The 14532-nt window shown below is 38.7% G+C and overlaps 1 protein-coding gene and 1 pseudogene across 1 annotated transcript in view; both read right to left on the minus strand.

Annotated features, from left to right (window-relative positions):
* LOC143667189 (uncharacterized) overlaps positions 1-14532 on the minus strand; it is a 289857-nt gene that overhangs the window by 205727 nt on the left and 69598 nt on the right. The gene's annotated exons all lie outside the window — the stretch shown is intronic.
* LOC143666552 (40-kDa huntingtin-associated protein-like) lies at positions 9055-10603 on the minus strand (annotated as a pseudogene).

Consider the following 14532-nt stretch of genomic DNA (forward strand, 5'->3'; position numbering starts at 1 on the left):
GGAGGGAGAATGGGGCTGTGGTGAGAGAAACTAATCCCCAGGCAAAGAACTGTCCTTATTTCTACAGTCCCTAAAAGGAGGTGGTTCTCTTTGGATGGAGTGGATTAGCATGATTGGAGTCACAACTGTCAATGAGGAAGTCAATGTTTGATAACTGTGAAGGTGTTTATGGATATTTATCTGAGATGTAGGTCCTATTTACACAGAACAATTCCCAGTGTCAACTATGGCAAGAATATAACTATATCTGACAGCTTACATATACTCGCTCATTCAATCTTCATTAAAGGTATATATAATGGGTTTGTTTACTATATACACAACTCAGAAGGAGAAAGAGACATGCAGATCAATGGTCTCCATCTCATGTATTTATCACTGATACATTTTTATGAGGGCATTTGTGTTATAGCATCCCAGAGCATCAAGTGCTCTGTGTAAGTTTTCTACGTGGTAGAAATAGATTCTCTTTAGTTATAAGGCCAAGGATTCTATTACCTACTACTTTCTACTTGCTCTCTTTCATCTCTCTTTCTTTTATATAAGAAAGCCAAGACCAACACAGTCCATGTGTTCTAACTCACAAGCCACATACACTGGAGCCCCTTGGCCAAGTCGAACACAGTTTCCTGAGAAATATGTGATCTGCACACACAATGTACTAATGATGATTCTGTGTCCTACTAGCTCTCCTGGAGGACCAGGCAGAGGAGGCTCCTAGTGACAGGGGTGCTGAGGATGCTGCCTCTAATAACAAAGTAAGGTCAGCTGTTTTCTCTAAGATAGACATGTTCATTGCTCATATACATTCATTTCCTTTTGAGTGTAGCTCGTAAAATATAATGATGTACATTTTAGATATTAACCACTGTTCTGGGGGAAGGGAAAGTTGGAGGGGACCACATATCAACTGACATTAAAAGGCAGTAGAAATGGCACCACAGGTTATAAATCAAATAGGAGAAAACTTTTGCCTCAGAACCCAGTGTTCTTCCTGATGAAGACTTTTGGAATTACCAATTGAGTGAAATGTCCTCCAAGAAAAGCTTAAACTTTCCCATAGGTGACTTCAATGCTTACCTATGGTACCTTTAGTTTATCATGGTTTTCCATTGTTTTTATACAATATCAAGGTCTGAGCAAAGATGAAACAGCATGGCCTGATCCTCACTGTATTTTCTCTTCTCCCATTGCAGGTGACCTTGAATGCAACTGACAAGGGTAGGTACTCTGGGCTCATCCAACTGATGTTGGAAGAGCTTAAGTTAAAAGAGAGGGCTTCTGAGATACAATCAAGATGGTGTCTTAGCAATGTGCACATTTTAGTTCATCCTCCAGAACAGCTACTAAATAACAAGAAATAGTACAGAATATCTCCTGGGACCATGTCAGTGACTAGACACACACTGTACCACAGTCTGGACCAGCTGCGAGCCCACACAGAACCATGAGTTCCCCAAGCTGTGGTGGCTGGCATCCCTCCCCACAGGCTGCTTTGCAGAGGGGAAATGAAAGGGACCTTACAAGCAGCAGGGGCTGAGCCAAACCAAATGCTAATTGTAGAATTAATTAACAATTTCTGACAACTAAAAATACGCCCCCAGCTCAGGTGAACTTGGTCAAAGCACAGGTAGCTCATTTTTGCCCTGGCATCAAGGGAGCAGCACTGAAAGAAAAAGGAAAAAAAAAAAAAGGAAACAGAGGTATTTGTGGCTGTGTTTCTACAAAGGCTTGACTGCCTTCAGATACAATGGCAGGGATTCTCAGGCGGCAACTGCCCCAGGCATAGGCAGAAACAAGCTCATTTGAAGGCTTGTCTGGTCCCTGTGCCTTCCCCAGGGGAGGGTGAAGCCCAACTCAGGTGGAACCCCTCTCTCAAGGAATTTAGACATCAGGGCTTGGCAATTAGAAGCCATTAAAATCAGCCTACAACCTCTCCTCTGTCTCCACCACGCCCCCAGCAGGGAAAGTCTGCCAAAGTTAAAGGTACCAAATCATCTTATACTGGTGGGAACTGCAGCAGACAAGCACCACCTACTGGGCAGGATAAGAAAAACAGAGTCCAGAGACTTCACAGGAAAGTCTTTCAACCTGCTGGGTCTCACCCTCAGGGAAAACCAACACAGGTGACTCTTTCCTCCTGATAAGAGGTCAGTTTGGTCTGGGAAAATTTGGCTGGAGTCTATAATACCTAAGTAGACACTCCTAGGGGTTTGGGGAAAAAGGCACCATACAAGCAGGGCAAGAAACAAGAAAACAAGAACTGAAAAATTCTCCTCTGTTAAACAAAACTTAGCTAGAAGTCCAGAAAAATCTGAACTGAATGTCAAAGAACAGAGAGACAACAAATTTCATCAGCAAGAAAACCCTAGGTAAAAGAAGTGAAAGCAATCTCCAGAATAAACTAATTAAGGTAATCAAATGCCTAGACACAGCAAAAAATAACAGATCACACTAGGAAAATTGAAGATATGGTCTAGTCAAAGGAAAAAAACAACAATTCAAATGAGATACAGGAGCTGAAACAATTAATTCAGAATATACGAACAGACATGGAAAACCTCATCAAAAGCCAAATCAATGAACTGAGGGAAGATATAAAGAAGGCAAGGAATGAACAAAAAGAAGAAATCAAAAGTCTGAAAAAACAAATCACAGAACTTATGGGAATGAAAGGTACAGTTGAAGAGATGAAAAAAACAATGGAAACCTACAATGGCAGATTTCAAGAGGCAGAAGATAGAATTAGTGTCAAAGTCAAGCCATTTCCTATAGGACATATTCTTTTGACCCACAGCTACATCAAATATTTTTCTCATTATGGCCAATATATGACAAAACACAACTGTCCATACACAGGTTGAGTGGCATTCCAAAGTTGGTTGCTGCAGTTATCTAACAGAGTAGAATAACATGCCTTCATCATTTGAAAGAAGTAATGAAGGTACTGAAGTAGTATCAACAATTGAGTATAGATTAAATACAGGTTTTTGTTAGAGATTAAACCTGTTGATAGATCTTCAGAAATAGGTACAAATAATCTAAACACAGAGCTATTAAGTAAAATAATATCTCAGTGATGAAATTGAAAATAACATTTTTTTAATTAAAGGAAGGTAAATAAAAAGCCTCTCACAAATAAGCAAAATAAAGTTGAAATTAATATGGTCAAACTGGAATTCCATGCTTCTAGGTCTTAGAAATAAAGCTCCTTTTCACTTTATAATAAAGGTCCCTAACAAAATGCCCATGACATGATTGCTATGAGTGATATGTTATGTAATATGTTTCCCTCACCTATGTTATTAAACTAGTTTTCTAAACTTAGTCAATTTGATGTCAACTAAGAGAACATCACAAATATGAATATATAACTCTCTCTAATGCATAGAAGTTGGGAAATTTAAATATGAGTAAATCTACAAATATTGGATTTAATAGTGAGGTAGAAAATAAAGTCCATACATACTAGAAAAGTATATCATTTCATTACCTAGAATAGTTTAAAGCAACATCCTACAACTACAGTAGGACTACTCTATAATTAAAAAGTATCCTAATTATGTGACAGAAAAAAACAATTCTCAACCACTACATTTTAGAATAGGTATGCTTTAAAAAGTCATTTTTTCTTGGCATAAAACCAAGCTGTCCCTAAAGAGAAGCAGAAAAGATTTCCTAAAAGTCTTCTATCTAAAAGACAATTAATATTTTGACGTAAAGACACCATATCACCCCATCCCTCAAAATCAGAACCTTAAAGCATTGATACTTAAATATTAGCCAGGGCTCTGTGGAACATATTATATTAAAATTGGGCAGTTCTAAACATCATACATATAATCAGCATTGTCAATATGATGAATTTTTTTTTTGGCATGGGTGGGCTCTGGGATTTAAACCCAGGTCTAAGTAGGGTGAGAATTTTGTCCCTGAGCCACCATGGCACCAGCCACCTCTTAAGGTTTTAAGAGGATCTTTTATAGAATACTACATGTAAAATCTCTGGCATAGGCTCAGTACACTTTATTACTGGCTGACTGGGAAAATCTTTGCTGAATAATGATAAACTGTGCTGAGCACTCAGAAAATCTTCTATGGACATAAAACAGCTGTCCAAGAGAAGGAGCCAGTGAGTGTGATACCCTCACTCCCCAGAAGCTCCTCTCTGTTTTGAGGCCTAAAACTGGTTTGAAGTCTAAATTGATAAGACTTAAAAAAAGGAGGAAAAATTGGTTAAGTCATGTCCACTTCTGTCAATCAATTTCAAAGTTCTAGGTATTTGAAATTAAATGTCTTAACACATATGAAGGAGAACAAAATCAAGGGCCAGTGTGTCTTTCAGGAAAACCTGTATTAGCACAATCAGGCTAAACTAGAGTACACTGTAAAAAGCACTCACATCTCTTCAGAATAACACCAAGGAAGGAATTTGGGGTTATGACACGCATACTTTTAATTATTTCCTTCTAGTGCATAACATTTGATATAACCAATTTAAATAATGCACCTACATTAAAATATTCTTATATTCAAAGATGTGTTGAAATTCTATTTTAAAGATTGTAAAGTGCATGTTAGGTGCTTAGTCTCAGCTAACAAGGTCGATCTCATCATATGTGCCCAACAAAAGAATTGGTGTAGCAAGTCCAGGGTGAAGGAAAGATGCTTACTGAGGTGCTTTGGATCAAGATCTAATATGTACATCAGAAAGAAAATACAAAATGATAATATAGTTGTTAATAGTTTATGATATTTTATAGAAGTGGCTATGGCATCTTTTCTATATTTATATAATTCAATTAGGAAAATTCAAAACTTTACATTTAAAATGCCAAGAAAAATTTTAGGAATTTCAAAAACTATACATTAGTTAAATACAATGTAACACCATGGTCATTTACACTCTGTTCACTCAATTAGAAGCAGAACAGAGCATTCAAGTGGAAATATCACAGTGTCCAGTTTAAGGTTTACCCACACCTTTTAAAAAGAACATTGAAGAGTAGGCCACAGTTGCTCAGCAGGCAAGAATGCTCGCCTGCCATGCCAGAGGACCCAGGTTCGATTCCTGGTGCCTGATCATGTTAAAAAAAAAAAAAAAAGAACATTGAAGACAATTAATATGACACAGGGATAGTAGGATATCATTTCCTCACTAAATTAATTTGAAATCTAGTGCAAATAAGGGAATCAGACTGATATTGTGCAGTGAAGGTCTTAAGAGCCTTCCAAGCATGTTTCTACAATTCAAATAATTATTTTAGGAAAGGTCTTGTAGTAAGAAAATTAGAATTGTTCACTATTCAGTCCTGAAGACATATACACCACACACACACACACACACACACACACACACACGCACGCATACAAATTATTTCATGACTAGGTATGGATAGTTACAACTGGGATATTTTAAAATCAAACTTTCAAATTTCTTTTCAATCATACTTTAAATTTTATTTATTCTCATTTCCAAATGGTTCACTTAAAGTTAACCATAATAGGACAGATTTTCCTGCTTATGGAATAAATACAATAACCTCTAAGCAGTGCTCTCGAACAGAAATATAATGCAAGTCACATATTCAATTTTAGTTTTTTCAGTACTCACATTAAAAAAGCAAAAAACAAAGGTAAAGGTAATTTTAATATCACATTTTATATAGTCCAATATATCCAGAATATCCTAATTTTGAAATGCAGTCAATATAGAATTGATTAATGGAATATTTTACTTTCATTCTCTCCTGTCTTTGAAATTTGGCATGTTTTTATATGCTTATAGCACATCTCAATTTACACTAGCCATACTGCATTGGTGATTTCATACTGGACACCACATTTCTAAAGGCATCTCACAATAATTTCCTTCTCTGAAAATTAGCATGCCACAATAAATGTAACACATCCATAGTCACTAACCCTATGCCTTTTCAACAATGCCTATCATAATGTATGGACATCCATTAAGAGACAATACAATTTCAAAGTTCCAGAGCAAATTCGAGGAACTATTTAGAGAAAAACAAGAGCCAAAAAATGTCAATAAAGAGAAGAAAGGAAACGAGAGACTTAATGTATATTCGATAATTTATACAGCCCAGGAACTTGATATGTCAAAAAATTAGATGCCCTTACAGTCACATTAGAACACTAACCATATACAATTGTTGGGGGAAAGTATACTTGTTAAATTCTATCACATCCAGAAGTGCAGGCTTTATGCAAGTTTTGTGTTACAATATTAAAGTTTCTAACTATAAAGTCCATCATGTTAGATAATACTGGCTATGAAATAGGTTATTTTTAAAATATATCAGTTATATATAGAAATATGAATACAAACAGATATGAGAAAAATGCTGATATCCCTCCCTTATCCCTGCTGCACCTTCACCTGGTGCTGCTGGCCAACGGGCTTGTTCAGATGCTTCACCTTGGACGGGAATAGTGGGATTGCATTGAAAGCCCCAATACTGTCAAATTGTTTACCACTAGATGGGGAAAATGACACAACCGATTTCTTTTAAGCCCAGAGACCCCTCCAATAAACTTACACTATTCTCACTCCAAAATATTACAGTGTAGACAATCTTTGTCAATACAACCTTTATCTATCTACCCTACAAGATAAATTTCCATTTCTTTTTTTCTGTGCTTTTTCAGACATCTCTTTAATAGTGTATCTAACCAGACCTGCCCATCAGCCTGTTTCTCATATAGCCCAAAGCCCTGTAGGTGAATGAACTGTGGTGCAGTGAAAAGCCCAGGCATCACACTAAAGCAGACTTGCTTCAGAGCCTGTCCCTACCCTTAACAGAGTGACTTTAGGCAAGATGCTGAATCTTACTGCGTTGTTCCTAAGTTGTAAAATGGAAATGAGTTCTGAGATCAGAATATGCACAAACACTGCATGATAGAGAAGTTAATTTTGGTTGTTTTTATTATCATTATCATAGGCAACCTAATCTTGTTACTAAGAGATGTCAAAGTTCATTTAAGAAATTTATTATTATTTTAAACATACCTCAATATGAATCCCCTTCCTCTTTCTGTAAGGTTCAAGTTGGTCACTAAATTAGTGATGAAGCTCTCTAATGCTGTTTTCTCCACTGCAATCCAGGATGGTGTTTCATAGGAACAGTTCCATGGAATACAAGTAACATTTTTAAAATTTTAAATTCTATCCCTAAAAGGCTTGGAAAATATGGGCATTTTTATTTGGATGGTTACTGGATGTTTGGAAAACTTTTCAGAATATTTGGTATAACTTCTGAATCTCCAGAGAGGAGATATATTATCAGTATTTCATCAATTTATGTGTTACAGAATATTATTTCTCAAATGATTTTGCAGGACTTCTGTCACACAGATTAAATTTTGGGAAATGCCACTAGCATCTCATTTTTTCCCCCACCAAATGAATCTTAAAATTGGTTTAGCAGCTAAGGTTGCACATACTTCATAGTTCTTGTACTTTTACTTGCCTTCTAAATCAGAGGAACAAATTCTTTCCTTGCTTCAAATGTTCCTGAAACTATGTGCTATATCAGGTTTCAAAACTTTGTTCATTCATGGGCTCTTACATTTTACTTTGGAGTTCCATGCAAAGACATTAATTAGAGATACAACATGAAGGAAGCCAAGTTTTAAAATAAAACATTCTCAGAGCTTCAACTCTAAGTAAAACTTGAATATCCCAATTTGAATTAAGTGATTCAGTTGCTAATAAAACAAAATTAAACGCAGAAATTAAAACTCACCTGATAAAACATGTCATATACAACTGAATACCCACTGAAGATGAACCTAATAGAAAAGATCATGATATATATATATTTTTTGAGAAATAGGTTTTATTTTGAATAGTTATCACTCTCAAAACTGTAAAATAAAGTATACAAGCAGCTAAATTTGGACAAAAAAACCCAAAACCTTGGAAATGTAGTGTTTTAAAATGGGAAGCCATCCTACTTTTGGTGAACAAGGATACTGCTTTGCTTAATCACATGCTACCAGTCACACTGATTTTATACACTGGAACTAAATAAAAGTTGCAGAAGATCTCTGTTACAAATAAATGTCTTCCAGATTATAGACAATTATGGAAATAAAACAGCACTGTGACCTCCAAAGCAAAAAGACACATTTGCGTTAGAACTATTGCACTGCAGCTATTAGAGGAAGAACTGCATCTTTATCTCTGTAGAGTCTTTGCCTGGCATAGCACACATACTAAGTAGATTGTAAACTTCAAATGAATACATCTTGGAGCTGAAACAGAACTATCTGGTTCTTTCTGCCTATTGAAAAGTCCATAAAGATATTCACATTCTATAGAGGAGGCAAATTCAAACCTCAAGAGTATCAGAATAACATTATGATGGATTTAGAGTTATAACAGCAACAGAGTTGTAAGGAATAAAGTTATTTCTATGAATACATGTGTGCTGGTTGGAAAGGAAGTATACCCCCTAAGAAAAGTCATGTTTTAATATAAATCCCATTTCATAAATCTCTATTCAATACTGTATGTTTGAAACTGTAATGAGATCATCTCCCTAGGTGATGTGATTTAGTCAAGAATGGTTGTTAAACTGGATTAAGGGACGACATGTCTCCACCCATTTGGGTGGGTCTTGATTAGTTTCTGAAGTCCTATAAAAGAGGAAATATTTTGGAGAATGAGAGATTCAGAGAGAGCAGATAATGTTGCAGCACCACAAAGCAGAGAGTTCCACCAGCCAGGGACCTTTGGAGATGAAAAAGGAAAATGCCTCCCGGGGAATTTCATGAAACCAGAAGCCAGGAGAGAAAGTGAGCAGATGATGCCATGTTCGCCATGTGCCCTTCCAGCTGAGAGAGAAGCCATGACTGTGTCCACCATGTGCCTTCTCACTTGAGAGAGAAACCCTGAACTTCATCAGCCTTCTTCAACCAAGGTATCTTTCCCTGGATGCCTTTGATTGGACATTTCTTTAGACTTGTTTTAATTGGGACATTTTCTCAGCCTTAGAACTGTAAACTAGCAACTCATTAAATTCCCCCTTTTAAAAAGCCATTCCATTTCTGGTATATTGCATTCCGACAGCTAGCAAACCAGAACAGGGGATAATGAAACAAAGGAGAAATTTGGTGATTGCAAAGACACAGAAGTAGACTAAGAAATCAGAGTCGCGATAAAACCATATAGCCTAAGTATTTAACAAAGATATGCAAAGTAAAATACCCACTATAAAACAAAGATAGGCAGGGGTGAGCTGGGTGAAGGATGAAGAGGAACTGGATAAAAGGGATTTTTGTTTTTAGCTGCAAAGTTTTTGGAAGAGCCATGTCCTCTACCTCCATTCTATTCCAATTAAAAATTTTTTTTCCTCTCCTACTATTCTGGAAATAAGCACTTGGGACATGGACCCTTACTCCTACAGTGACTCACAGGACTAATATAAATGTAGAATGGGGATACACTCATTTTCCCCAAACAGCAAAGGTGAATGCATGAGGTTTAATAACAGGAAAAAAGTTATTAGGTTTGATAACAGGAAAAAAGTTATTTGGTTAATGTGACTGATCAGATCCCCTGTCCAGAAGGGGAGATGGTTTCTTGCAGAATGAGGTGAAGGAGGTGGTTCTGCTCAGCACTCAATAGCGGCCACATCTTCACCGGCAGTGACTTGATGGCTTCCGTTTCCTTTTGGTGCGTCTCCATGACCAGAAACTGGAGCAGCAGAAAGAACTCCTCGGGAAACTGGCCACTGCCCTCCTGCCCGTGGCTGTCAAAAGCCTCCCAGGAGTACTTCTCCAAGGTGTGGGCATGCTCGGGCAGCAGTTTGGCTGGCAGCGGTTGCAGGAGGAAAAGTAGCAGCACGCGTGACACCTCGCAGCGCACCAGCACGTCGGAGAAGGCGCCTAGCGCCCGGAGGCAGGTGCTACAGTAGCAGCATTTGGAGCCAACAGGGCCGGCAGCGCGGGCACCGCGCTGTAGTGGCGGCGGCGGTGGGGGCAGCGGCACCGGGTGGCAGCCGTGCTCCCGCACAAGGTGCTGCATGTGCGTAAAGCCCACCAAGGCCCCGTTGTAGTCTTGGGCCAGAAGCTGGCAGGAGGCGGCGTCACCAAGCACCTTCAGCGCGGCTAGAGACAGCTGGGGCAACTGGAACTGGGCGGCTCACTGGAAGTGTCCGGCGGAGGCGGCCGGCTGGCCCAGTTCGAGGTGCAGGAGCACTGCGGCGCCCAAGGCGCCGGCGGCGGCCTGCAGTGGCCTGCAGCGGGGCAGGCCAGGCGCTGGCGCACATCGCGCTTCTGAAGCAGGAAGAGGCGGGCTGCCTTGGTCAGGGCCAGCCACCTCCCCAGGCCATGGAACAGCGACTGCTGACAGTGTGCCGCCAGCTGGCACCAGGTTGCGTACGGGAGGCACTCCTGGGCGCGAAACTAGCAGCTTACAGCCCAGCTGTCCGAACTGCTCCGCGGCCTCCGCCATATTCGGCTTCTGCGAGAAGCTCTTCTTCAGCTTGTTCGACACCAGCCGGTACCAAGCCAGGAAATCCCCGGCATCGGGGCCCAGGCCTGCACCACCACCCAGGCCAACCCTGGCAGCCGCCATCTTCACCACCTGGGTCAAGATCATTATATATTAAGTGATAATTATGATTTCTCACTAAATCACTCAAAAAATCACAGTTTAAAAATGCTCAAGTAAACTAAGTATATGTTAATGCATGGAATACTCAAGTTACTTGCAAAAGCATATCTGTCAAATCAATTTTAAGATTCAACCCTTTTGGAAGTGATTTAATTGACTTCACATATTTTCCTGAAAGATAATCAAAAGGAATGTCAATACCATTCTGTTGTAGTGTCCACTCTCTCAGGCCTGTTTTAGTTTCCTGTAACTATCAGCAAATTTCCTATCTGAGCCATAACAGATCAATCATTATGTGGATGGACTAACTCCTCTTCAGGCACATCTCAGAAATCATGGCAAGACACATGGATTTTCAAAGCCTTTTACCTTTACTCCTATACAGAAAGAACTACAATTCAAATCTTCTTAGGGTGAATCATTTACATAATTTGAGCTAAAATTAAAACCCAATAGAAGAAAGGGCAAGGCAAAGAACAAGACAAGGAAAGAGGGAAAGTGGGGGGAGGGGAAAGAGGAAGTGGGGAGAAAAGAGGGAAAGGGACAGTGTGAGGGGGAGAGTATTTATGACACAGTGAAACATTAAGCTGTTCCTCCATGTTATAAATTGGCCTTAAAGAGGTGACACCAAATGATATTACAGAAGGCATAAAAAGCATTTAAAGGAAGTAATGATATATGTTTTTCTAGCATAATACTATTCTGAAGAGTAGAATTGTAAAGAACACCTAGGGCAGTATATAAGATTCCACAAGGGCTCCATGCACTAGAGTAACTTTCTAGAAACCTACAAAGTCCACTTATCTAATATAGATAAGTCATGAAACCTAGCCCAGCCTCTCCAGAATATCAGATAGTACCATCTCCCAATCTCATACTAGTGACAGACCCTTCCAATATGAAAAACTAACAATTGCCATAGCCCAAAAACCCCTAAAGAGAGGGAGGGAAAGATCAAAGGTGATGGTAGAGTTTTACAGAGAAGATATGATTGAACACATGAACAAGAATGCTGAATCATTAATTTGATATTTCTTTTAGACTCCAGTATTTCAGAGAAGCTACAAGGTAAAAATCTAAAATTGTGGAACTGTAAGCCATGTCAAACTCTGAAATATGTACTCTGAAATATGTACTACAACTAACTGTGGTGCTGTGCTTTTAAATTTATAGCTTTTCTGCATACGTTATTTTTCACAAAAAAAAAGAAGGGACAAAAGTCTATTGTGATAAAAAATATTTAAGCCCTCTAGCCTCCTATATTCTAGAACAGGTAGAAGGAAATATATGAGAACATTGCATGGTGCCCTATGACAAAGTCTTGGATCTGTCCTGTAACTATTTGCTGAAGACTGCTTTCAAAACTATTGCTTTTTTATTTCTTTGTGTGTATACATATTATAATATAGAATAAAAAAGGAATAGAAATGTAATTTTCTATAATTTTAATTCACTTAGGGTGCTAGCTACTTACCTCTCCATATTGCCTGGTGCTAGTGTCTGATTCCATTCAACATGAATAAAGTTCTAACTAAAATGATATTAAATATATGAATTTCTGTTCAACACACTTTGGTTGAAAAAAGAGAGAACAGTTTCTCATGTGTATGAGAAGCTGCACGGGAATGAGAAATGGCATTTCTGTAGACAATACACAATCTACAAAGAAAAGTGAGACCATATCATATCACCTAGAATCCTTTCAGAGAAGTTGCTTTCAAATAGTAGGTTGATTCCAAACCGAACATGACCTAGGGGAAATCCTCCAGCAAAATTTTCTAACAGACATTCTGAGGTTTTATTTAAGATGTTTCTAATTGTAAATATTGATGTGCAACTTACAAAAAAGATTGACTGCATTTTAAAAGATACATGGTTACTTAAAGAAGGCCAAAGTAAGGAAATATAGCTGATCCTCTTGAGGGATTAGAACCAGGAACTAGAAATTAGCCAACAATCTGGTATCTTCATTCTCCCTCCCCTCATAAAGCCTCTTATCTCAAATCTTCTTTATAGTTTCTGCTCTTTCTCTTCTCATGCCTCTTCCCCTGTGCCCCCACTGCCCTCCACACACCCACAAAAACCTGCCCCAAAAAGAAGCATCAGTTCCAGACGTTGTCCTTTTCTCAATCTAGCCTTAAGACAAAGTAGGAGCCAAGTCTTCTTCCTTGACCTGATTGGGAATATTAGTTAAATGAATTGAAAATTTCAAATACAGCAGAGATTTAAAATGTGCATATAAAATCTTCATGTTATTGTAACTTAAAATGATTAAATGTAAATCATGCATCAACATTTGACATAGGGTACTGAAGCTGGAGTGGAGGAAGGAGGCATAATTGGCACCCCTATCTTCCAAAGGCTGGCTCAACTGTGAGAAGTGTTGAGGCAGAGAGAAGGGAGCAAGAACAATGTCTCCTTTCATAACTGGGCAAGGTTGCAGCACAACTTTATGTTGTTTCTCATTGCTTCTCTGGCTAGCTGGCTAGCAATCTGAGTGTATGCTATGAGGGACCTCCCCCTACCACACAAATCTCTGGCATGGAAACTCTTCCTCCATCTCTTCTCCCTCTCTCAGAACCACATGAAGGCAGCTCAATCAGATTCTTGCTACAGGGACCATTTTCTCTCGTAGAAAAATCTCTTGAGTATGGTGCTGGCAATAGTGCAAGTAAAACCATCACCAACATTCAAGTCACACAAATCTTGCACATTCTTGCCACTTCAGAGAGAATCCTTCCCTTCTGACATTTGCAATGCCTTGTCAGCTCTCCTCATTACTCTTTTTGCTTACACTGATGTGTATTAACAAAGCTACAGGTTAAGAAGATATCCACTGGGTAAAGAAATAGTCCTTTCTTCCAAATATCATCAATCATTCCTCATGGTTATTTTGGGACTCTTCTCCCTTCATTTAAGGTAGGCAAAAGACATACTCTCCCTTTTTTTCACAGACACTGATTTCACAAAAGGCTGCCAAACTTCTCCTTTCTATCCTCTTCTCACATTGATGGGGGAGTTAGTGAGAGTTAAGTAGTGAATGTGGCTGGGGGGATGGCCAGGTGGTCATTTGGTGGTCCTCACTAAGTCCTGAAGGGAAGTGACTAACAGACATAACAACCCCTTTGTCCTCACCTTGCAGCCTTAGCCCCAATTCTAGGACAACAGGAAAATTTCCCTCCAATATCACATTACAAATAACTCTTAATACGGTTGGGAGGTAAATATTATATGAGAATAAAATAGAAAATGGCCTACCAACAGATACTCAGTATGCTGAGTAAATTAGTCAGTATGCTTTCCAGAGGACCCAGTGTCAGCTCCTAAGACAAATAAGATAAAAATATTCTGGGGACTCCATTCTAAATTACTGAAGAAAGCAATCCTTCTGGCTTCTTTTATCAATCATGTTTGCCAACATTCCAATGGGATGCTTGATCCCCCAGATCATCCACTCAATGAGGGTTTTAGCAGTCTTGAGAAAAACGTTGCCAAGATCTTTAGGAAAGAATGAATAAAGGTAAAAGCCAGTAGGTGACTATAATGTAATGATTAAGAAAATTCAATGTAGATTCAGATTACCCAGATTCATATCACAGCTATACCTAGCTGTCGGCTACTGTAGGTAGAATTTATCACTAAAGTAAGAACATAGCCGATGAAAACAGTTTCAGTATAGAATAAATCAATTGTAATAATATACAAGAATATACGGCTGGAACATAATATAAGTTTATTACTCTCTTGAATTACATTCCAATGAGGTTCAATGGACCTGATGCATGGGGGGAGGTGATCTACTCATACATTTAGAAGCTCAGGCACATTCTAACTTGGGGCTCTCCACTCCAATGTCTTTGGGGTCCTTTTTTACCCAATCACCAGATGAG

The sequence above is a fragment of the Tamandua tetradactyla genome, chromosome 23, assembly GCF_023851605.1.
Source record: "Tamandua tetradactyla isolate mTamTet1 chromosome 23, mTamTet1.pri, whole genome shotgun sequence".
In the NCBI taxonomy this organism is placed as follows: Eukaryota; Metazoa; Chordata; class Mammalia; order Pilosa; family Myrmecophagidae; genus Tamandua; species Tamandua tetradactyla.